General features: G+C 41.5%; 1 long non-coding RNA gene across 4 annotated transcripts; it reads right to left on the minus strand.

Moving 5' to 3' along the window:
- Positions 1-12010: 12010 nt before the first annotated feature.
- LOC140592640 (uncharacterized) lies at positions 12011-16666 on the minus strand. Of its 4 annotated transcripts, XR_011993011.1 has the most exons (7): positions 16378-16664; positions 15926-15991; positions 15378-15425; positions 14641-15107; positions 14325-14480; positions 13328-13420; positions 12011-12987 (listed from the first exon to the last, which is right to left on the minus strand). It is a non-coding gene; the product is annotated as an uncharacterized lncRNA (long non-coding RNA). The 4 variants fall into 4 exon arrangements; XR_011993010.1 differs by having other exon boundaries at positions 14641-15425; positions 16378-16666; XR_011993013.1 differs by lacking the exon at positions 15926-15991 and having other exon boundaries at positions 16378-16663.
- Positions 16667-25411: the final 8745 nt, after the last annotated feature.

Here is a 25411-nt window from a genome sequence, read left to right on the forward strand (position 1 = left end):
CTTCTTGACTAGAGAACTACAGACTACAGTTTCTGGAATGGAGAATCAGCACATCTGGCACCAACAATCTCACCACATTCATAGTCATTTAGATGATGCATTTCAGTAGGGCTGTCCAATATAATCAAATAAATCATCAAATAAAATTTAAATGATAAGAAAATAAGAAACTTCAATAAACGCTTGATAAGGAAGCTTGATAGTACATATTAACCTCATCACATTAACACAATTCCAGCCAATGATACAGAAGTGTTTTAAGCCCTATATCTTAGCCATTCTAATGTTTAGTGAAATGGTAGCTGAACCTCTTGACCCTATATGTGTGGCCTTATCTATATATTCAGTAATAGCCACATTGCATGTTCTGTATGTCTGCATGTATGGCCTGGGACGGGGGAGCATGTCAGTGATGGGGTGGTGCGGGTGTGGTGGGGTGCGAGTGTTTTGTGAATGTGGGTATCTGTGCATGAATGACTAGGCCGTGGCATTTAAACGATGCCCAATTGGCACTAAGGGGCCTAAAGTGTGCCAAGAAAACATACCCCACACCATTACACCACCACCACCAGCCTGCACAGTGGTAACAAGGCATGATGGATCCATGTTCTCATTCTGTTTACGCCAAATTCTGACTCTACCATTTGAATGTCTCAACAGAAATCGAGACTCATCAGACCAGGCAACATTTTTCCAGTCTTCAACTGTCCAATTTTGGTGAGCTCGTGCAAATTGTAGCCTCTTTTTCCTATTTGTAGTGGAGATGAGTGGTACCTGGTGGGGTCTTCTGCTGTTGTAGCCCATCCGCCTCAAGATTGTGCATGTTGTGGCTTCACAAATGCTTTGCTGCATACGTCGGGTTGTAACGAGTGGTTATTTCAGTCAAAGTTGCTCTTCTATCAGCTTGAATCAGTCGGCCCGTTGTCCTTTGACCTCTAGCATCAACAAGGCATTTTCGCCCACAGGACTGCCGCATACTGGATGTTTTTCCCTTTGCACACCATTCTTTGTAAACCCTAGAAATGGTTGTGCGTGAAAATCCCAGTAACTGAGCAGATTGTGAAATACTCAGACCGGCCCGTCTGGCACCAACAACCATGCCACGCTCAAAATAGCTTAAATCACCTTTCTTTCCCATGCTGACATTCAGTTTGGAGTTCAGGAGATTGTCTTGACCAGGACCACACCCCTAAATGCATTGAAACAACTGCCATGTGATTGGTTGATTAGATAATTGCATTAATGAGAAATTGAACAGGTGTTCCTAATAATACTTTAGGTGAGTGTACATCCAGTATGCGGCAGTCCTATGGGCGAAAATGCCTTGTATAGTCACGGCCTACCTAAGCATTGTTTCTGACCATGTCCATCCCTTTATGACCACCATGTACCCATCCTCTGATGGCTACTTCCAGCGGGATAATGCACCATGTCACAAAGCTCTAATCATTTCAAATTGGTTTCTTGAACATGACAATGAGTTCACTGTACTAAAATGGCCCCCACAGTCACCAGGTCTCAACCCAATACAGCATCTTTGGGATGTGGTGGAACGGGAGCTTCGTGCCCTGGATGTGCATCCCACAAATCTCCATCAACTGCAAGATGCTATCCTATCAATATGGGCCAACATTTCTAAAGAATGCTTTCAGCACCTTGTTGAATCAATGCCACATAGAATTAAGGCAGTTCTGAAAGCGAAAGGGGGTCAAACACCGTATTAGTATGGTGTTCCTAATAATCCTTTAGGTGAGTGTATATGCACACACACGTACATATGCACACGCACACACGTACACACACATTCACACCCACCCACATACACATAGAACGCGCACGCACATACACACGCACGCACACACGCACATGCCCTATTTTATCCCTCTCCCTCCTTCTTTTCTGGGTGTGTGTGTGGCCTCCATAATTTCTTCTGAGATGCAGATACTGGTGCGTCGATATCCAGACTGTGCTCCTGTTGGTCTGTTTATATATTTTTTTCTTTGGTATTAATTTATTTAATTCCAGAAGCAGATACTGGCACAAGCTTATTCTCTGTCATAATGGTACCATTGGTTTCTTTGTATGTATACTTTTTGTGTGTGCACCTGGATCTTGTTTTCCAGATACAGCAGCTGGTGTGATGATACAATGTCCAGTACTAAGATGCAGAAGCTGTCCTTTTGTTACTCTTTCCTTTTGCTCTACTTTTTCTTAAGTTCTCATGTATAATTTTTCTCTCGCTGTTTTTCGCTCTCTATCTGACCCCCTCTTTTTTTCGTCCTTCTCTTCTCTCTTCTCTTTCTCTCTTTTTCCCTCTCCTCTTTCTCTCCCTCCTCTCTTCCTCTCTCCTATTTCAGTTAACTTTCCCTGTCGGCTCCGGCTTAATGGTGCAATAATCTAAAACGGTGAATAAAGAGTATATCTCAAGTAACAAGAGGAGCTTAATCCGAAGCTCCACTTGGCAAAATAAAAGTGTTGGCACAATAAAGCACCCAGACTAACATCCTGCTTGCTAAACTGCTGGACAGGACAGGGGTAAAAAAGCCACATTATTCACTGTCGGAAAGACTTTTTGTTTTACCTAATTATTTGGGCCCGGTTTTTCGATAACGGTCACTTTTAGCGTCTTACGAAGACTCTAAAGATATATCTTATCAAAGGTATTTACTTTCCTATGTCTGTTTCTCAAGCAATGTCTGTTAATCAGAGCTGGTGACAACCGAAAAAAAAGCAACATAAAGATTCCAAATTATTTAGAATTAGAATTTAGAATTTGGTGATTAGTGATTATTTAATCCTAAATATAAATTTTGCCGATCATAGGCACGCACCTGCCACAGCAAATTCCAGTATCACACCCCCTCCCAGCTTGTCACCTGGCAACACAGCTTTTCGCCCATGTAATCAATTAAATATCTCTGGTCTGGGGCATCGAAGTACTTTGCAATGAGCGTTCATTAACCATCAGTCCCATCACAGTACTTGCATAATTCACAGTTGTCTGTGATTGGCTGACATGTGCCATAAAAGTACTGAATCCACCTGAAAGCAGCACACCATGACAGGAAAAAAAACACAGAAGAAGCAGGCTCCCAGCTTCACTGCAACAGAACTGGAAATCCTCCTAGAGGAGGTGGCACTGAACAAGGGCATGTTACTGTCCAGCTTCCACAATACAGTGTCCAATAGAAGCAAGCAACAGCTTTGGGAAGACATTGCCAGAAAGATGGCAGCTTCCAGCCTCACCCCAAAGAGGGAGTGGGATGTTGTGAGGAAGGAGTTGCATGATTTTGCCTCTGCAGCCAAGGCCAGAAGGGACAGTTGGAGGCCCCAGCTCTGTGCCTGCACGCACCCCCAGGAGGATAAGGCACTGGAGATCTTGGGAGAGTCAGCCTCCCAGGACATCTTGGGAGGCATTGACATCAGAGATGGCGAAGGTGTCAGCTGTCAGGTGCCCCTCAGACAAGGTCATCATTGCCCCCCCCCCGCCCCCCCAACCACCACCACCTCTGCGGCTTCCCCCCTCCAGCTTCTCCAATACCTCCGGAACCACCAACACCACACCCCTCTGCAAGGTCACCAGGCTCCACTGCAGCCTCAATGAGCCACACATTTCATGTCACTTTACTGTCTTAACATAAGATGATGTCCACTGTACTACACTAATGACAATGAACCTGCAGTGTGCCACAGCTGCTGCCCTTCCTCGAGTCTGCCAATGTTCCTAGCGACTGGAAAAGGTCAGGAAAAAGTTGAGTGTACAGTAATTGTGGCCATGAAGTGGAAATGTGGCTGACGAATGCAAGGTGCAAAAAAGCAATGTGGGCTGAATGATTGGCAGGGGATGGGGGATGTGTAGGGGATGGGACAGTCTGAAAAGGGGCAAGGTTGTGTGACTGGTGTCTGAGCAGGAGTCAAAGGAGGAGACATCCATCATCTAAAAACTGCTTGGATGAGATGGTGCCTTGCTTCCACTCCAGCAGCGTGAAGGGTGGCTCGTTGTTCAGGGAGATTGTGGACAGCACTGTTTCCTTCCTCCTCCTCCTCCTCAGGCAAAAGTGCACCTGCGCCAACATCGATGTTGTGCAGTATGGCTGTCACAACTGTAACTGCACAGCACCTGCTTTGCCTGTAGTACAACCTTACTGCCGATTTATGCAGGCACTGAACCCGCAGCTTCCACTGACTAATTGCATACTAAATGACGTGGCAGGTGCGGGCGTGAGCGCTGTTGTAGTGATGTTCAGCCGGCATCGCCAACTGGAGTGAGGAGGTACCATCGGAGCGGTTAGCCACTGTCTCTGAGGAATACACTCTGGCCGAAGATCCTTTATTCGGCATCAGCTCCCACAGCTGAATTAGCCCACACAAAGCTGTCATTAGTGCTGCCTGGCCACTTTGCCACCACATCCTGGATTTTGTCTCTGTGGCCCACCACCACCTGAACATTGATGGCTGCAAATGACTGGTCCATGAGAGATGGGTTTGCAATGGGGATGAGTGTTCACCACACCTAGGATTTGGGGGATGCCTGCTATTGCATGGAACCTTTGGTGCACCTCCATGGTCTCATGTCTCACATGACATAGGAGGATGTTTGTCACTGCCTCGATGCACTGCCACACAGTGAACTTGCTCTGCCTATACCCATCTCCAAGTACCTCCAAGTAACTCCCTGCTGCATAGAAGCACAAAGCCACCAGAAACTGGATTTCTGGGCTGAGCACATGGCAGACTCGTTAGACTCGGGCCCACAACAGCTAGGTGTTCCATTATTTGCTGTCGTGGCAGCCAAAACTTCTGCAGCAGTGCTGCATCAGACGTGTCTAGCAGGCAGATGTTTTGGCGGATGATTAATTGTTGTACCCGGCTTTGCTGATGGGGCTGTCTGCGGTTTAGTGTGAGTATGCGTTGAATCACTGCCATGGTTTGACATTACTCTGCCCCATGGCAGTTCACTATATACTGCCTCCTGCCCATTTAGTTCCTGACTGTTTGCCAGCTCATTCAACTTCAATAGAGTGCAGGATGCATCCATCGTTATGTACAAATTTATTTTTTCCGTGACAACACTCCCATCAATGTTGTATTGTAGTTAACACTATTCGCCAGCTACAACTGTTGAAGTATTAAGGGTGCATACTTTTTTGCAGCTTGTGATGTTATTGAGTAAAACTGCTGATTTCAGAGGCATGTGATCCGAACAGTGGGAGCCACTAGCAGTGTGACCTGACAACAGCAATAAGAGACAGATAAGAGAGGCTCAGACCAACCTTACAAAACAACTTATGGAAGATATACATAACAAAGAATGTTTTGGGAAACACGTTGGAGTGTTAAGAGACAACATCAGGTAGAACTTAGTTACGATGTAGCATTAAGGTTTCGAGAACCTGGCTATTTGGTTTGTTTATTATACTGACAAAAAGACTAGTTGTTACGCTTGGAGACAATAAACTACATACATGTATACATATTATTGAATTACTTTCAACAAACTAATAAACATGCAATCACGGACAAAAATCTGTCTCCAAAAACATAGACTGTTAAATAATCAGGAACTTGTCCAGTGTTAGAAAGGATTTTGTGGATTTAAGAAACGGATCCAGGAGTGGAAGGGAATGAAATTATAGCAGGTGGACATACTGGGGAAAACTGGTGGGAGGATGTAGAGATCCATAAGCCTGGCAGATAAATCCTAAATGTCAGCTCCAATTCATAATCCAAGAAGTCATCACTGGATTACAAATGTTAGGTCACAGAAGTTCAGTAAAAGAATCCTCCGAGGTTTGAGAAACATGAAGATGAAATAGGGGAACCAGGGAAAAAAAAATACAATAAAAAATGAAAAAGGGGAATGAGAAGGGAAAAGTAGGATGGAAAACAAACGAAAGCACAAGGTAAGACTGAGCAACAACTAGCTTGTCCTACCTCGTTTTATAAGCCCAAGATAGGGTGTGGCCCTGTAAGTAAATGTCTCCCTCTACAGGGCTCTAAGGAGTCATGACATCAATACTGAGATTGCAAAAGTTAAGTCTTCTGTTAGGTCTAGATACAGCAAACATATATGTACTGTAGTCTCTAATGACTTTGGCATTAAGGATGTACATGAACCACTGGAAGTAGGCTTTAAATTTTAAATTTAGATTTGTATTTTCATTCTTTACCTCCACCCAGGCATTTTTATGTATTACCTGTTTTGTGCAAGCTTGGAATAGGTGGACCAGATAAAGATACAGCTTTGATTTTTGATGACCATAATGCAAGGAAGACTTGCATACTGACATTGTTCTCACTTTTTTGTTCACACTTATATTCTCTGTTTTTGTTTGATACAATCAGAAAGCTTACATGAAATATTGCTAAATAATAATGCATTGACTGTGTCATGGCAGCTTAAAATAATGGAGACAAATAGACAACCAAAGTTTAATCACAACATTATTTTTCAAAGCAATGTAGAAAAAAGTGTAGCAACTGATCATAAAATATCAACTCCCAGCCTGTGTGTGTGTGTGTTTACACACAGGTTTGTAATTATGTTTTTCTGAGCACTCTCCATTTATTTCTATGGGAAAACTCTAATCACAACATGACCACCTTAACCCTTACCCAGCCCTAACCTTAACCATAAGTAACCATGCAGCTTAAACTTGAATTGCCCTCCCTGTATCTCATCACATTTGCTTTTGTTACAATTTTCAAGCAATAATTCTCTCCCTAGAGGTGAACTTGACCTCTTGTTCATGTTGAGTCCCATATGAATTGCTTCAGTAAAATATGTAGCTATATAAACTAGCAAAATACAGGCTAGGTTAAGTCACACTGGACATAGTACCTGCTGTTTAAAAGGATTCGGTTCTGCTAAACAGACACAACAAAGGGAGCAGTTACTTAGTGTCACATTATTGTGGAATGTATATTTAGAATTATAATTTCAGATTTTGTGATTGGACATCATGTGGGCTCTGTATTCATCATTATTAATTATGTGTGTGTGTGTATGTGTGTATTTACATGTATTATTTTGCCCTAGATCCTTATGTGATCCATTTGTGACTCAAGTATCAGCTATTATATTAATAAAACATATGACTGCAGGTATATTAGCATTTCTAGAGTGACATATCAATATAATATCAATTATATTGATATTATCAATATCAATATACACTCACCTAAAGGATTATTAGGAACACCTGTTCAATTTCTCATTAATGCAATTATCTAATCAACCAATCACATGGCAGTTGCTTCAATGCATTTAGGGATGTGGTCCTGGTCAAGACAATCTCCTGAACTCCAAACTGAATGTCAGAATGGGAAAGAAAGGTGATTTAAGCAATTTTGAGCGTGGCATGTTGTTGGTGCCAGACGGGCCGGTCTGAGTATTTCACAATCTGCTCAGTTACTGGGATTTTCACGCACAACCATTTCTAGGGTTTACAAAGAATGGTGTGCAAAGGGAAAAACATCCAGTATGCGGCAGTCCTGTGGGCGAAAATGCCTTGTTGATGCTAGAGGTCAGAGGAGAATGGGCTGACTGATTCAAGCTGATAGACTTTGACTGAAATAACCACTCGTTACAACCGAGGTATGTAGCAAAGCATTTGTGAAGCCACAACACGCACAACCTTGAGGCGGATGGGCTACAACAGCAGAAGACCCCACCGGGTACCACTCATCTCCACTACAAATAGGAAAAAGAGGCTACAATTTGCATGAGCTCACCAAAATTGGACAGTTGAAGACTGGAAAAATGTTGCCAGGTCGGATGAGTCTCGATTTCTGTTGAGACATTCAAATGGTAGAGTCAGAATTTGGCGTAAACAGAATGAGAACATGGATCCATCATGCCTTGTTACCACTGTGCAGGCTGGTGGTGGTGGTGTAATGGTGTGGGGGATGTTTTCTTGGCACACTTTAGGCCCCTTAGTGCCAATCGGGCATCGTTTAAATGCCACGGCCTACCTGAGCATTGTTTCCGACCATGTCCATCCCTTTATGACCACCATGTACCCATCCTCTGATGGCTACTTCCAGCAGGATAATGCACTATGTCACAAAGCTCGAATCATTTCAAATTGGTTTCTTGAACATGACAATGAGTTCACTGTACTAAAATGGCCCCCACAGTCACCAGATCTCAACCCAGTAGAGCATCTTTGGGATGTGGTGGAACGGGAGGTTCGTGCCCTGGATGTGCATCCCACAAATCTCCATCAACTGCAAGATGCTATCCTATCAATATGGGCCAACATTTCTAAAGAATGCTTTCAGCACCTTGTTGAATCAATGCCACGTAGAATTAAGGCAGTTCTGAAGGCGAAAGGGGGTCAAACACCATATTAGTATTGTAGGAATTTAGCAGTTCAAATGGGGGTGGTTTTCCACCAATGTTCAGGGGAATTGATTATGAATTAATTAATGATTAATTCATACACAATTAAATATGGAATATTAGGTTTGAGTTGTTGTTCCGATATCACAGTCTTTATATTAGTCCCACTTGGTAAAGAGCTGGATGATTTAAGTCCAGAATGTGAATGGAATTCATTCGTTGGTATCACTACTCAGTCTAAGATAGCTGCCCGTCCACCGGGTCAGCTTCTCTCTGTAACCTAGCGACTCAGCTCTTGGCCAAAGAGAGAGTCTCGCGATATTTGAGGACGCGAGTGGGACTTCAAAGCTCAGTAACGGGATTCAGACCAATAAAGTGACTTATTGTAAGCACAGAGAGGGAGATTTAAAATGTGAACAGCATGCGTTTATTCTAATACTACACTAAAACAGGACAAACATTACACATAACATAATACATACAAACACAATAACGAAATTACGGAAAATGGATTTACAGTAGGAAACAGTGATCAGCTTTGATTAAATACTGTTCTGCAATGGCAAGCCTAGGATCTAAACAGGCAACCCAGATTTCAGTGTAGATCAGCCGGTACTAGTTGCCTATGAAAGAGTTGACGGTGAGTTTACGTGATTGCAGCGGGGATCAGCTTTGTCTTTTGTTGAAACTCGCGGCGAAGAGGCTTCATAGTTTCGATGGTAGATTTATCTTCTCCGCGCGTAGTTTCTCCCGCAGTCTTGGATTGGAGGCTTCGCGTTTTCTTCTTCTTTTCTTTTCTCCTCCTCTTCTTTCTCTGGGTGTGAGGCTTTTATGCCCCATGGGCTCCATGAATATTCATGACCCAGGGTCCGACTCATACCCAATGAGAATTGGTACCTGGATCCGAGGGGCCGGTTGCAGGCTCCCCGAATGGCCCCATAGATTTATGGTGGTCTTTGGCCAAATTTTGTGCTGATTTTAATTAAGTAATTTAGCTTTGGATAGGTTCAATTGTGTAATAATCCGTCCCCGGATTCATATTCGGACATAATTTAGGATGACATCGATACCAAACATGATATTCCACCTTCGATCCAAACCTTAGCTAATTTTTATTGATTAATTTATAATTCCTTTTATGAGGTGCATACTTATTATTGTCATCAATGTACAGAATACCTGGTTAGGTGGTATATCTCACAGCTGTGACAAGTTTAGGTGAGTTTTACTGAAGCTGTACCCCATTGCATACGATGTGTCCTAATTAAGGATGGCTCGGGTAACTGTCTTTACTCCAGTAAAAGAACAATATTGATTATGCATTGACAAATTATAAAATGGAGCAAACCTGGCTATTAAAAAGGGGTTCCGTACACAAGTTTTAACATACATTGCATAGTCTCTCTCAGACAAAGGGAGGTAGAAAAAGAGCGCAAATCTCCGATTTACGGCTGTAAGGTATAGATAAGCGACCGCTTTTCTACCCCTCCCCCCTTTGGTGAGGGGTGGGGGCTTTCCTTAGTTCTATTAAATAAATAACTATGCGCTCAAACATTTCTACCTACTTGGTTACACCACTTAAACTCATTCCCCAATCTCTGAGAGAGGTGTGAGCGCATGGTTGGATAACCCCAGTGTTTACCTATCTGTGCATATTCTATAATATATATATATGTATATAATTGTCCAAGTGGCAAAGATACAATGGGACATTCATAAGAAGAATAAAATACAATTGTGACTGACACATACTGTACACATCCACCAAGTTTACAGTAATGATGCCAAATAATAGTGAGGACAATATACAATCAAATACACATAGGTGGCATATGATTTTAGCTTTGTCCCACTCCAGAGGTATGCAGGATCTTCCCCCCCTCTCCACACTATTTGGGTCCTTTGTTTGAGGGCCATAAACATTGGAATGCGGGCTTCAGCTTCCCTGGAGAAGGGCCCCTCTGCGTGTGGGTTCGGAGGTAGATCTTAGCATGGCCGACTCACTCCCTCAGCGGCCATAAAATACTGTCTGTGGGGCCTGCGTGATCCTACAGTATGGTGTTCCTAATAATCCTTTAGGTGAGTGTATATCAAACTATACAAACTGCTTAGTTTAATGAGCCAAATGACAGCAGCATTGGTATATAAACCTGACACTTTTATCAGCTATCCTAGAGTGACAGCACCTGCTGCCTGTTAGTCCAGGCCAGCTGCATGTGGGTTTATATATCACTGGAGGTGCATCATCTTTGGTGATGTTGTCATAGGAAAATTAATGGTAACACTGTACACTTTTGTCTTTTAACAAAGCAGTGCTGAGAGAATTACACGTACTTACTCAATCCTTAGGCAAAGCATAAAAGCAAGTCTGACACTGCCTACCCCATGATGCATGCTGATCGCATATTCTCTTGTCTTCATTTAATGCAAATAAATATGGGGATGTGCCCTTCAAATTGTGTCCTGTAAATTAACACACTTCCAGAATTATCCAGTTATTTTGTATTTATCGATCAGGATTCTTAGAAATGGGGTGGCATGGTGGTGCAGTGGTTAGCACTTTCCTCACACCTCTCAGACCTGGGTTCAAGATTCTGCTAGGGTTCCATGTGTGTGGATGTTCTCCCTGTGTCATCATAGGGTTTCCTCTGGGTACTCCAGTCCCCCCCATGGTCCAAAAACATGCCAAGGCTGATAGGAGTTGTCAAATTGCCCATACTACATGTGTGAGTGACTGTTGTGTGTGTGCGCCCTGCAACGGGCTGGACTCCCCACAACCCTGAAGAGAACAGACAGTTTCCAAAGATGGATGGATGTTTAGAACTCCAACAGTGACACATCCCTGAGATTTGAATCAAAAACTTTTTTGGGTTTTAATTAAAGTTAAAGAGGTATAAAAAGGCATTTCCTGTTTCCTGTGCCCTTACCATATTTCAAAGTGAAAACTTACTCTTCAGGATTACAAATACACATTTGTGAAAAATTTACAGTTATATATTAAGCACAGGAAGAAACACACAGGGCAGAACAGTTATGCAAAGAACATGGATGACTCCCTCTGTCAACCTAAATCAGCTATGCGGAAGACATAAGAAATCCTGTGGAAACCAACTGCACCAAGATTTACATGCTACTGCTATACACTGTAATTATAGGATTTTTTTGTCTGAGTCTGTGACTTTTGTTCTTTAATTTCATCCCTCAGCCCAAAGAGATGCAGTTATGATGATTAGTTTGTGTGTGTGCACTCAAAAAAATGAAACCTTGACTTTAATTAATTTTTTCTTGTCAACAGGTTCCACAAAATTTAATCATGAAACTTGAGAACAAATATTTCAAGGCTTTTTAACTTAATGGGGTTGTTTTATGGAGAAGTAATATTTTTGACTCAAGCCAACTATTATCACTAATTTTCACTCAACAAGAGACGTTTGAGTTTAACTAACTAAAGTCAGTTGTTATATGAACTAACAAAATTTGTTTAGAAATTGCATATTACATATTTGTCTATTCAAAGTAAACTAATGACTTTACAACAAAACATTCAATTCAAGCTTAATTAATCAAAATAAAATGCTTTAACTAACTTTAATTTTTACTAATTAGGTTGAATTAACTGTAGTTTGTCAACAGGTTCCACACAAATTACTTCAGTAAACTCAACTCAACATTTGTTAGTTCCTTTATTCACCAACACAAGGGTTTATCAAATTTTGTTTTACAAAAGGAAAAAAAACTGTTAAACATACCCATGAGTGGCAGCATTCAAATTTGGTTATCTTTACCTTTAAAAAAATTAAATAAACAACAACTCTGGACACTGCATGCCACCCAGAACAGTGGTGCATGTCACAAAAAAAAGAGAAAAGGTAATAATCTTTCAAGTGTTTTTTCAATTAACTGATTTCAAGTGCAAAGCAGGCCTTTATGTTAATGCCACAAATTTTTAAGTGCTCAACATTGGATCACTCATACAGTTTAAGCATCTGTAAACACTTCACATGAAAAAGAAATGTCACCCAGAACATGTGCATGTCACACCAAAAAAAAATAAATAGTTGTGAAGCACTTCAACACCCTCAATCACTATCCAACATCAAATGGAGTGATGGTGGCATCACCTCCCTCAGCATTAATGCTGTAGAAAAAATAATGAAAAATCTGGACACGCTTCACATGACAAAGAAACATGTCACCCAGAACAGTGGTGCGTGCCACACAAAAAAGAAAGAAAGAAAAAAAGGTATGTAAACTTAAGTGTTTTTCAATTAAATTGTTTCAAGTGCAAAGCAGGCCTTCATGTTAAACGCACACATGCTCAATGTTCACTCATACAGTTTGTTTTTAAGCATCTGTACTTTGGTTGAGAGTCTGGTAGCATCCAGCTGGAGGAAGATTTTCTGAAGCACCTCAAAGAACGTTTTCAGTTCCTGAGGATAACTGAGGTTCATTGCATATATGACACCCATTAAGAGTGCACATGCAGAAGCGATGTCTCCCAAGCCCTGAAGCACTTCAACACCCTCAATCACTATTCCAACATCAACTGGAGTGTTGGTGCCATCCCCTCCATCAGCATTAATACTGTAGATGCCAAAGACAACTTGTTCAAGGTCCCTCTGGGCAGCACTGCCATCTGAATCCTTTCCACACACACAAGACAACAATGAAATCACCAGCCAATTACATAATTCCAAAGTGCTCATTTGCATTACAATTTTCTCCATAAATGTTTTAAAATAGTGCTTTACTAACTTGATTTCTCACAATTTATACACTCACTGGCCACTTAATTAAGTACACCTGTATGACCTAATGTCATCTAATATAGCAACTCTGCCATAAATCATGATTTCGTGATGTTGGTCTAGACCAAAATTGCCATTCCTAAAAGCCACATCCCACAATGCTGCATGGATATTGTGATATAATTAAAAGCCGTAGGATACTGTTACTGCTGCAGTAATTGTTAGTATTATCTACCAGATACTCTTGGAAGAGACTGCTTGGATCTTCATTTAGATAGATACAATGTGCCCTGAGGAGGCACTCCCTCTTCTTTTCAACAGTTTCATTCTAAATAGGAAAAAAGCAGCATCAACATAAATACTATAAACTTATTACACTTTTAAAATTATTGGAAATGGGTGAAACTTTAACTATAAAAGTAGGCACATGTACAATGACCATTTACTGTACTTATACAAACATTATCAATGGTTATAATAATGTTCAATGATTACTTAATTACAGAATACACTGAAGTAGGGCTGTCACGAAAACTACTCTTTGTTGTGCAATATTTTGCACTACAATTAATTGAGATAAATGAAATTATTGCCATTTTAAGACCTTTTTATGCCACTGATTGCGTAATGACTGTATAATGATAAAATAGCATTACAATGCAAGTACACTCTTTCAAAGAACATTTTATTCGTAAGAATATTTAGATACTGGAATGAGAAATGTGAACAAATATACCTTATCCTCTAATGAAATATTATCAGTGGCAATAATCGCAGCACCAAAAACGATCACGCTCCTTTACATATATCGTGCGAAAGGTCAATATATTGACCATTGCGACAGGCCTATACTCCCAAAAAAAAAAGTGAAAAGGGAAGCTTTTTGAGGAAACTGCAGAGTGAATGATCATCGTGTTGGTGGTACTATGCAATAATAGTAGTTCTGTTCTTTTGTTGCTTGTAACTTTGATTGGTCCTTCTGAATGTCACTACATAAGTTTCCTCAAAATTCTGGTTATTTATCCATAGTACGTAGTGTAAATGCAAAATAGAAATTTGTTTAAAGGGAAAAAATTCACTGTTAATCTCAGAAGCTTTGTGAAATACAATCAAATAAATTTTGATTCATATGCGGTGCATTTGCAGATATTATTGGTTTCTGACAAATGGCAACACAGACTAGACCAAATTTACTTATTCCTAAATGTGTTCTAAAAAGAAGAACACTATACCTGTGCAGTCGGGGCAAAGGTGAAGTCAATTTTCTTCCCTTTAGATCCACCCGTCTTCTTCAGCACTCTGATGAGCTGATCAGCATGGTGGTCAAGTTGTGCAAAAAACGTTGTGATGAGGGGAACAGTGGTAATCCTTAAAAATTCTGCTTCCACCTTTAAATAAATGTACACAAAGAACCTGTCATTGGTGTATACTAATATTTTAGTAAAAATACCATGTAACATGATATTACTGTATTCTATAATTCTTTCACACTATCATTTGATGCATTATATAACATTGATTATGGATGTTTTAAGAAGCAGTTTATACCTCAGGCACAGTAAACAGTCCTGGCCATCTGGTCTTGAACTCTGCAATCATGGGTTTGTCCCTGACTACCTCCTGTCTCCTATACGCAAAGGTCTTGGCCATCTTCTCCTTGATAACTGCATTGTTGCGTCTTTTTTTGACCTCGGACAACAGTGACACTCTTTCGCCTTCAAGGCTGTTCTGGGTCTCTCCAGCAGGATAGGGGGGGCAGAAATTTTGCGAATAAACAAACTTGACATCTGAATGTAGCCAATGATGTTGTTTGCTGAGATGAGTCTCTGTTATGGACTCTACAAAGGTGTGATCTAAGTGCATTCCATGACTTGAATGTACATGGACAACTAGTATATGGGCAAGGATATGGGTGCCTACGCCCATATTGAGGATGTTTTAACCTATAATGTTTTAGTAACTGACATCTAGTTGAGGTCTTTGAACTGCAACCTTTACACTGCCACATTCAGTATCTATAACAAGCACACACACCACATAAATTAATTAAAAGAACCTTGACTTGCAAAAAAAAAATCTTTTAGAAAAGTTTTACAAATAACATAGCATATGACTTAAAATAATAATTTGAAACATTTATATAATCTGTTAAAAACTAATTTATCAATTGCTACTGATAATTAAAAGTAAACAGGATACAAACAGAAGCAAGCTACTTGGAACTAAAAAAATAAAATGGTCATGCAAGAAACAGTATTTACATTAGTAGATGTTACAGATCTTACCTATTGTGAGTAAAGCACCTTGGCAGGAACACACCCTTCAGTAAGGACCTGAAAAAATGCAAAGGATAAAAACTTCAGACAATTTGATAAAGATTTTGTGAAATTAAATTAATCTGAAATGACACAAGCCAATAAGATAATCACACTTTGTAATGTGCATTTAAAGTATCACAACAAAATTGGAAAAAAAATAAAGTTTCAAACCAAATATTAATCACTTAATTTTGACAGGAGATTTTAGATTGGATGGGCAGCTAGTGGTTGAACTTAGTATCGCAGTTTCAATGGAGAATGACTGTAGCATTGTTTTTCAAATTAGCAAGTACGTTAACTTTGTTTCTTAAATATATTTGCAAACATATTGTATTTTTATGCCTTAGTAGAAAAAAAGGAAAAAAAAACTTATATAGCATTATAAATGTTGCGTTCAGGCGTTCATGATATAAAAATGGAGTGGAGCGGTTTTTCCATGAGCGGGAATGGAAAACCCAGAGTGGATAAGGAGCGGAGCGATTAACAAAACCCTTAGAGTAGAGAGAAGAACGTACTTTTAATCCACTCCAGGTTGTGATTACATCCCACTCAGCAGGCTGAATATGCCGCGTCTTTTCAAACTGAAAGTAATGCATTTATTACACTATGAGAAATGTAATTATATTTACAGCCTTAAAATTATAAAAAGTGAATATAAGACATTAATGAGTCAGGAACCCTGCAATTGATGGAAAAAAAATCCGTCGTAACTCGCTCCAGTAAACGGAAATCCATCATAGCGACGGAGAACTTTAATCCATGAACTATCTCTTATTACTTTTCTTTTCGCCCAGATAATGGAAATATGCAACGGACCAACCTGCGCCACGTGGCTAAGCTAGCATTCTAACTTAAGCATGTCTAAGACACTAGAACTCGCTGAAACTAAAGCAGGCCAAAATAAAGAACATATCTCTTATTACAAACAAAAAAAACAATACTGGTGCAAAAACGAAAATCCTCCTACCTTTACCAGCTGTCGAAAAGGCAAGACGTCAAAACCAATTGATGAAAACCTTTTCAGGGGGTCTGACTCGTCTTGCTGCTCTTCTTCTTTGGGGTTTTTCATGGCAGTTAGCGTCTCACTATACTGCCACCTTCTGGATGTAAGAATTTTTAACTTAACATAAATGCTTTGTGTTCAGACAACGCATCAGGATTTTTTACAGTCAAGTTGAGACATAATTACGTGGACCTTAATAGAAAAAAATATTTCAAGTCAACAAACACAATTATTGTAAGTAAACTGAATATAAATATAGTAAGTAAAGTGCACAACCTTCCTTGTTCATTTTTTTGAGTGTGTGTGCCTCTCATCTAGGGTGTATTCAATTCAATTTCATTTGTATAGCACATTTTCACAACATTTCATTGTCTCAAAGTGCTTTACATTATCCCTGCCCAAAGCCACAAGTGGGCAAGCCAGAGACAACAGTGGCAAGAAACTCCCAAGAAGGAAGAAACCTTGGGAGGAACCAAACTCAAAGGGGAACCCCATCTTCCAAGGGCCAGCAGAAGAAGTCAAATGAACAAAATGTAAAAATTCTAATTTACAGGGTGAACTTCTGCCCTCTGCCCTGTGTGCCTTGGATATGCTCTAGGCCCCCTTTGTAGACCTGGATCAGGATAAGTGGAGAGAAGATGGATTGTTTTAAGATGATGTGAGGGGGATATAGGGCTCTCAAAGGAACAAACAGGCACAGGTTTGCTTCTAAAAACTATGTATTACAAGCAATACAAAATAACCTTGCATTAAAATCAATACCAAGACATTGGATCAAAGGCAATGCAAAATAATCCCGTATCACAAGTGCTATCCAATAATATTATATATCATTAACAATAATAAAACCGCCAATACAAGTGATTATAGGCATGTATAAAAAGTGACAATCGAAACATGCATATATAGAGAGTGCAACTTGATATTATGGTTATTGTGATAATTGATTGAATCAAAAAATTGACACTGCAAAGCTATTCACACTCGGACGTGCCATCATCACCTACCCTCACTCTTAGACTTCTCAGGCAATGCATTCTCAAATTTCCAATTTTGTCCGAGTAATGCCGCCTGCAGTTTCAATCAGAAGTGACAAAACAAGTTTCTATAATCAATGTATCCTCCCTCCTAAGGATGGGGGTAAGCATTTTACACACACTGACCAACTAGGTGCAGTTCCCAAAATAATTAGATGAGTATCCTTGAGCAATGCTTTCCCTTCCCATGAAGATAAGGCAGGTGTCTCATACACTGACCAATGGTGTACAGAACATGTTGAGCAACACCTTTCCCTGTCTTCAGCAAGCCCCTCCAAAACCCAGGGAAACGTCCTTGAATAGGGTAAGCATCCCAGAACGAGGATTCTTTCACATAAGAACAAGGATACTTCTTTCATGAGAAACAAGTCATTTGTGAAAAACAACTTATATAAGTGATCAGAGAGGGGAAAAAAACAAGCTTTTACAGTTTAACCTTAAAAAAGAGACACAAATGAACGTGAGCCATGGCCAAGTGATGTCTCTGACACAACTACCAAGGAGATTAACGTAATATAAAAAAGAAAAAAATATTGCACTGTAGCAATAGAAAATTTCAGGAGAAACGGACGGATGAGTTTCTATTGTAATGAGTGGATCCAACTTAAAACCAACCTGTCCAATATGCAAGAAATGAACAGAGGTTCTGAAACATATTTATCTTGAAAAACATTTCGCAATGACAGATAACTGAAATGAATAATAACTACCTGGTAGCAATCTGTACAAAGAGCACATTAAGTTTCTCTCTAGCTCACTGAAAGAACAGAAAAACAGCAAAAGATCTTGAGTATAAAGCAAGGCTTCCATCAAAATCTCATTATCGAGACACAGGAAAGCATTCCAAGTGCTGAAGTACTTAAAGAGTGTTTCTGAGGTCTACTGAAATTATTTTATATACACAGTGAGTCAATAAAGGACCTCTGTACCTTTGCCCATAACTTTGCAAATGTTGACAGATTTTCAAAATTCTTTCACTGTTACAGAGTTAAATTTGAAACGAAGTGATTATTATATTGCCCACCACACCTTAAACATGTCAGAACTTTCGCTGACAAGGTACACAGACAATGAAGTTGACTAATGGTGGTTCATTGACGAGAAAGTGTTCACGGTGGCCACTCCAAAAACATCTGCAAAATGATCGCATGTACGCTTATGTTAGTGATGTAGTCAAAACCACCTAAACCGACACCAAGTCATTACCAAGACCAGAATGTATCGAGACCAAGACAAGACCAAGATCAAGGCAGGGCGAGACCAAAACAAGACTAAGACCAAGGCAGGGAGTGACCAAGACAAGACCAAGACCAAGGCAGGGCTAGACCACACTGTTAAAAAAAATTCCGTTAAAAAACTGAAAAAGTGCTGGTAATTAATTACCAGCACTTTTTCTGTTATTGTACGGGCACTTCCGTAAACCTTAAAACGGATATTTCCGTAGATTTACCTGAGTTTTTCTGTACCATTGACGGACACTTCCGTCAAACCTAAAATGGAAAATTCCGTATTTTCTGTAATTTTTTGCGTTATTGTACGGACAATTCCGTTAACCCTATAACAGATAATTCCGTAGATTTACCTGACTTTTTCTTTACCATTTACGGACACTTCCATCAAACCTTAAATGGAATATTCCATAGTATTTAAGTACTCAATCTGTACCATTTATGGACACTTCAGTCATCCTAAAATGTTTAATTCCGTACAGTTCTCTATACCGTTTACCATCAATAAAGCACAAATGTAGAATCACAACAATTATTTATTTCCTTCAACAGCTGCCAGTGCTTTAAAGTGATTTCATTTTTTGTGGTGAATGAATTGCAATATTTACATTACAACCATTAAAACATTCAGAACATTCAGAGCAATTTTACATACATAAACCAGCTGCTCTCTCAAAGAACTACAGCCATGTCCTTTTAACAGGGAGCTGCCAAATCTAGCAACTTTTTAGCACCCACAGGCTGACAGGCATTAATAACAAATTGATTTGTTAAAGACATTGACAAAATAAGACAATAAAACTGCCAGCATTGCTGTTGCTGTCTCACCTGTCAGTGCAAAATGAGGAGCCCCCTCCAGGAGGATGCAGAAACCTACACCTCCAACTCCACATATCACACCGACAGGCAGAGCTCTGCAACCAGTGTCTGACCTTTCTACAAAAAACAAATAGAACATTAGAAGTATTACATTATACAACTTTTCTATAAAACATCAGTGCAGCAATAATAACCATGACCTTAGAAGGATGACTCTGTGCAACATGCCATAAAGAGATTTTTAAAACTCTTAAAACAACTTAAAACTTAAAACAACTTAAAACTTACACCTCCAACTCCACATTGACAGGCAAAGCTCTACCTGGAATGACAAATATTGCCCACCTTCCCTCCCCCTTAACATGGGGGATTTGAAACTGTAGCATGTGTGTTGTGGGCATCTAGTTAAAACATCTGAACTCACATAATACTGTAAAAATCTGTATTTCTACTCCCAAGCCCCATGTTTTTGGATTTGCCTTTGTGTGTGTGTGTGTGTGTGTGTACATTCAGTCCAAAAAGGTATTTTCTGAGCTTTGAGAACAGCTCAAATGGCCCACTCAGATTCCTTCTGCTTGCATTCAAATTCCTTCAGCTGAGAAACCAGCTTGCACACCTGTGGAGGAATGAAGTGCCGTTTCTTCCCCTTCTTCTCTGCCTTGGAGCCTCGCTCAGGATTGATCCCAAAGAAAACTCTGAGAAAAAAATAATAATAATAGTGATATGCAGACAAAGTTTGCACGTGTAGTGTGGCTTGACAGGAGTGGAGCAGTTCAATAAAATCATACATTTGTTTTCTTCAATATGCCCCTATGTGTGAACCTCTCTATCATTCTTGTAGACCATCTGTCTAGTACCCAATGTTGTTGTGGTGCTGGTGCCAGTGGCTAAGCTTATTTCTTCCTTTGTCTTTTCAAGACACATGCATTCACACTGCGCATATACAGAAATGTTTGCAAGGACGAGAAGTCTGCTTATCACCAACACATGACAGCATGCATCCTCAACGTGTATGCAGGGATATTATAAATGCACAGAACACAGAAGGGGATAGAAAACACAGTTGACATCGTCCTATCAAAAGGTGTAACAGCACATTTGACTGTCCTGGGGGTTATTCAAACATGGAGTGGAGCAACTGTGACATTCAGTGCATGTTACACATCAAAGCATCAACATTTGGGCATGAATCCAGCATGTATTATTTTTTAAATGAATGAATATTGTGTACAGGTTTGGTCACCATATCTTAAAAAGGACATAGCGGCCTTAGAAAAGGTGCAGCGTAGGGCCACAAGAATGATTCCTGGTCTTAGAGGAATGTCATACGAGGAAAGGTTATTTGAGCTAAATCTGTTCAGCCTCAAGCAAAGGAGACTGAGGGGGGACATGATCCAGGTCTATAAGATTCTAACAGGTTTGGATGCTGTTCAACCGAATAGTTACTTCAGCATTAGTTCAAATACAAGAACTCGTGGCCATAGGTGGAAATTAGCGGGAGAACATTTCAAACTGGATTTAAGGAAGCACTTCTTTACACAGCGTGTAGTCAGAGTATGGAATAGTCTTCCTGATAACGTAGTGCAAGCTGAATCCTTGGGTTCCTTTAAATCAGAGCTAGATAAGATTTTAACAACTCTGAGCTATTAGTTAAGTTCTCCCCAAGCGAGCTCGATGGGCCGAATGGCCTCCTCTCGTTTGTATAGTTCTTATGTTCTTATGTTCTTATGTTTAGTCTTTGCTTCTGGGGGGGTCCCTGGAACAACATATTTTGAGGTTGGAGTCTGCAGCCAAATACATTTCAGTTTGTGTGTCTTTGACATGAAAAGGTTTGACCAACACTGACATAACCTGGTCTCAGGTGCTAATGGTTTTAAAGAGATAGCTCAAACGAATTTTGTGTCAAGAAACCATTCTCAGAAAAATATGTTTTTGCTCCATTTCCCAACTAGAATCATGTTATGTTTGTTTTGTTTTTGATTGACTTAGGACATTATGTAAAGCAAAAAGCATGTTACCTGCCATTTAAAAAAATATGACACAGTTATTCCAACAATAGTCTTCAACAGGGAGCTATGAAATCTACAAACAAATCCACATTCAGGGGGATCATAAGCCAATAACAGCTGATCTAAAAGCTCACAGCATGTGGCGACACATTTTAAGCTTGTACATCTCAGACAAAGGGGTTTGGTGTAGATTGACAAAAAGCAGGTCGGGTGCAGAAAGGCACGGCAAAGTCACATTTACATGTGACAAGTATTTCCAAACAATGAGTGCTTACCTTTGCATGAATTCGAGAGTAAAAGCCATCTCCGGTGGGTATTGGACGTTGCAGACATAAAACATGGAGAAGACGTAGCTCAAGGCCACAATGGGAGAGGTGATGTGGTCATTGACAAGTAACCCATCAACAGCAATCTTGAATTGCTGGTCACCTTAAACACAGATAAAAACCATGTACCATATACAAAAAAAAAAATCCTATATTTTAAGGCAAGCAAAACATTTCTTTAATAAATACGACAAAACTACAGCTTATAAAACAGCTTGCTGGGATTCAAAAAAGATTTAACTACAAACCTCTGACTAGGATGCATGGGGTCACTGGGAGTTCGACTTCAGGATCTGCAGAGATCTGTTTTGGTGACAGACATGACACATGAATTAATGTTTCCAGTGCACACAAACCTGCTGGCAAATTGACTATCTGCTAGTGTCTTCATCAGACAGAGGTAGCCATTAAGCACAGACATTAATGTAAATAGTTTATAGAGAGAGAGTTTATAGAGAATCTCAGCAGCACAATTAGGGGAATCTATACTTCTTACTGTGGTTGGTTACTTGGTTCACCACTGGATGCAAATAATTATCTTGCACACAGTTTAAAATCTAAAACATCTACCTCTTTTTTGTGGAAGAGTTTATAAGAGTCTTCCTTGAAGTATTTTGTAATGCCACAGATGAGCTGTATTGGACCTTCGCCCGTCTTCACCCCTTTGGAGTCAAGGAAGTCATTGATCCCCTTTTCTTTTTTGGAAAGTTCCTGTTCAAGGTTCAAGGTGTTAATTTTGTACAGGTACATAAGACTAACACTCATTTTCGTTTGGAGCTATGGAGAGAATTTTGGAGAAAAAAAGAAAAAATCGTATTTTTTCATTTGCAACCTGTTCTGTTTTGATCTCAAATGTTCTGCTTTTTTGGTTGCCACTTCCTGATTTTTGGTCTCAAATCTATTCTATTTGATTGTTCATCCAATTTATTCTATTTGATTGGTTGCCAGTTTATCTTTTTTGGTCTCAACTCTCTTTTTGGTTGCAAATCTTTTTTTGATTGATTAATAAAGACAAAATTCTCTCCATATGGAGCAGCACAGCACAATCATAATAATAACAGTAACAACACACCTGTGCCAGCTTGTTTTGTACAGAGAAGCCAAGGAGTTTAGATGCATGATCAAACAGGTGAGGAACTTCAAACAGGAATGGCCACTCGTCCTTTACAACGGCAATAGGGGTATCATCGTTGAGGATTTCACGCTGAATGGGATATGTTTCAGTCATCAATTTTCGAACAGATGACTCCTAAAGATATGAGGCAGTTAGACAAACAGTCAAACAGTTAGTCAAACTGTAGAAACTGAATTGCCCTTCGGGGATTAATAAAGCTTTCTGTATCTGTATCTGTAATGGATGATTGCAGACCCACCTGAAGATCCCGGGTTTGAAAGGCACGTTTCAAGTCATCTCGTTTAGACAGCAGGTCTTCTCTACACACAGTCCCCTCAATGATTGGATCCCACGCCACACATCCATACAGATCTGAATTCCTGGGCCTTTTCTTTGTTGAATTTTCACCCCCTGCTCGCCTCTTCAGTGAGCTTTGTGGCCTCTTCATATTTTCAATTCTGTGTTCCAGCTGACGAAAGAGAGTTTCAGAACACATCCATCCATCCATCCATCATCTTCCGCTTGTCCGGGGTTCGGGTCGCGGGGGTAGCAGCTTCAGTAGAGGCACCCAGGCCTCCCTCTCCCCAGCTAACCCCACCAGCTCCTCGGGGGGGACACCGAGGCGTTCCCAGGCCAGCCGAGAGATATAATCCCTCCAGCGAGTCCTGGGCCTGCCTCGGGGCCTCCTCCCTGTAGGACAGGCATGGAAAACCTCCCTGGGTACCCGCCCAGGAGGCATCCGCACCAGATGTCCAAACCACCTCAACTGGCTCCTTTCGACGTGAAGAAGCAGCGGTTCTACTCCGAGGCCCTCCCGGATATCCGAACTTCTCACCCTATCCCTAAGGGAGAGCCCAGACACCCTGCGGAGAAACCTCATTTCGGCCACTTGTATTCGCGATCTCGTTCTTTCGGTCATTACCCATAGCTCATGACCATAGGTGAGGGTAGGGACAAAGATGGACCAATAGATCGAGAGTTTGGCTTTTTGGCTCAGTTCTTTCTTAGCCACGACGGACCGGTTAAGCGCCTGCAGAACTGCAGACGCCGCTCCGATCCGTCTATCCAACTCCCGATCCCGCCTACCCTCGCTCGTGAACAAGACCCCGAGATACTTAAACTCCTCCACTTGAGGCAGTACGTCTTCCCCAACCCGAAGAGGGCAAACCACCCGTTTCCGGCTGAGAACCATGGTCTCGGACTTGGAGGTGCTAATCCTCATCCCTGCCGCTTCGCACTCGGCTGCGAACCGCCCCAGTGCCTGCTGGAGATCCCCAGCAGATGAAGCCAACAGGACGACATCGTCTGCAAAAAGCAGCGAGGCAATCCTGAGGTCACCAAACTGGACACCCTCAACGCCTTGGCTGCGCCTAGAAATCCTGTCCATAAATATGATAAACAGGACCGATGACAAAGGGCAGCCCTGGCGGAGCCCAACACGCACCTGGAACACGTCCGACTTATTGCCGGCAATGCGGACCAAGCTTCTGCTCCGTTCGTACAGGGACCGGATCGCCCACAACAGTGGACCCCGGACCCCATACTCTCGAAGCACCCCCCACAGAGCACCTCGGGGAACCCGGTCGTAAGCCTTTTCCAAATCTACAAAACACATGTAGACTGGATAGGCAAACTCCCAGGCCCCCTCCAGTACCCCTGCAAGGGTATAAAGCTGGTCCAGTGTTCCACGACCAGGACGAAAACCGCATTGTTCCTCCTGAATCCGAGATTCGACTATCGATCTCACCCTCCTCTCCAGTACCCTGGAATAGACCTTCCCAGGGAGGCTGAGAAGTGTGATCCCCCTGTAGTTGGAACACACCCTCCGGTCCCCTTTCTTAAATAAGGGGACCACCACCCAAGTCTGCCAATCCAGCGGCACTGTCCCTGACCTCCACGCACTGTTGAGAAGGCGTGTCAGCCACGACAGCCCCACAACATCTAGAGCCTTCAGGTACTCCGGGCGGATCTCGTCCACCCCCGGGGCCCGGCCACCACGGAGTTATTTAACCGCCGCGGCCACCTCAGCCTCAGTGATGGGCAAGCCCCCCCCAGCACCCTCGGGCTCTGCGCCCTCAGATGTCTCAAAGGCAGTATGCGTAGATGTATCGGAGGCAGGGTTGAGGAGGTCCTCACAGTATTCCTTCCACCTCCGGATGATGTCCCCAGGTGAGGTCAACAGCCCCCCCCCCACTATAAATAGTAGGAACCAGGAGCTGCTTCCCCCTCCTGATACTCCGTATGGTTTGCCAGAACCTTTTTGAGGCCGACCGAAAGTCACTTTCCATGGCCTCACCGAACTCCTCCCACGCCCGGGTTTTTGCTTCTGCGACCGCCCGAGCCGCGTTCCGCCTGGCCCGCCGGTACCCGTCAGCTGCGTCCGGAGACCCCCGGGCTAATAATTCCCGGTAAGCCTCCTTCTTCAGCTTCACGGCCCCCCTCACCTCTGGTGTCCACCATCGGG

The sequence above is a fragment of the Paramormyrops kingsleyae genome, chromosome 9 (genome assembly GCF_048594095.1).
Source record: "Paramormyrops kingsleyae isolate MSU_618 chromosome 9, PKINGS_0.4, whole genome shotgun sequence".
Taxonomy (NCBI): domain Eukaryota; kingdom Metazoa; phylum Chordata; class Actinopteri; order Osteoglossiformes; family Mormyridae; genus Paramormyrops; species Paramormyrops kingsleyae.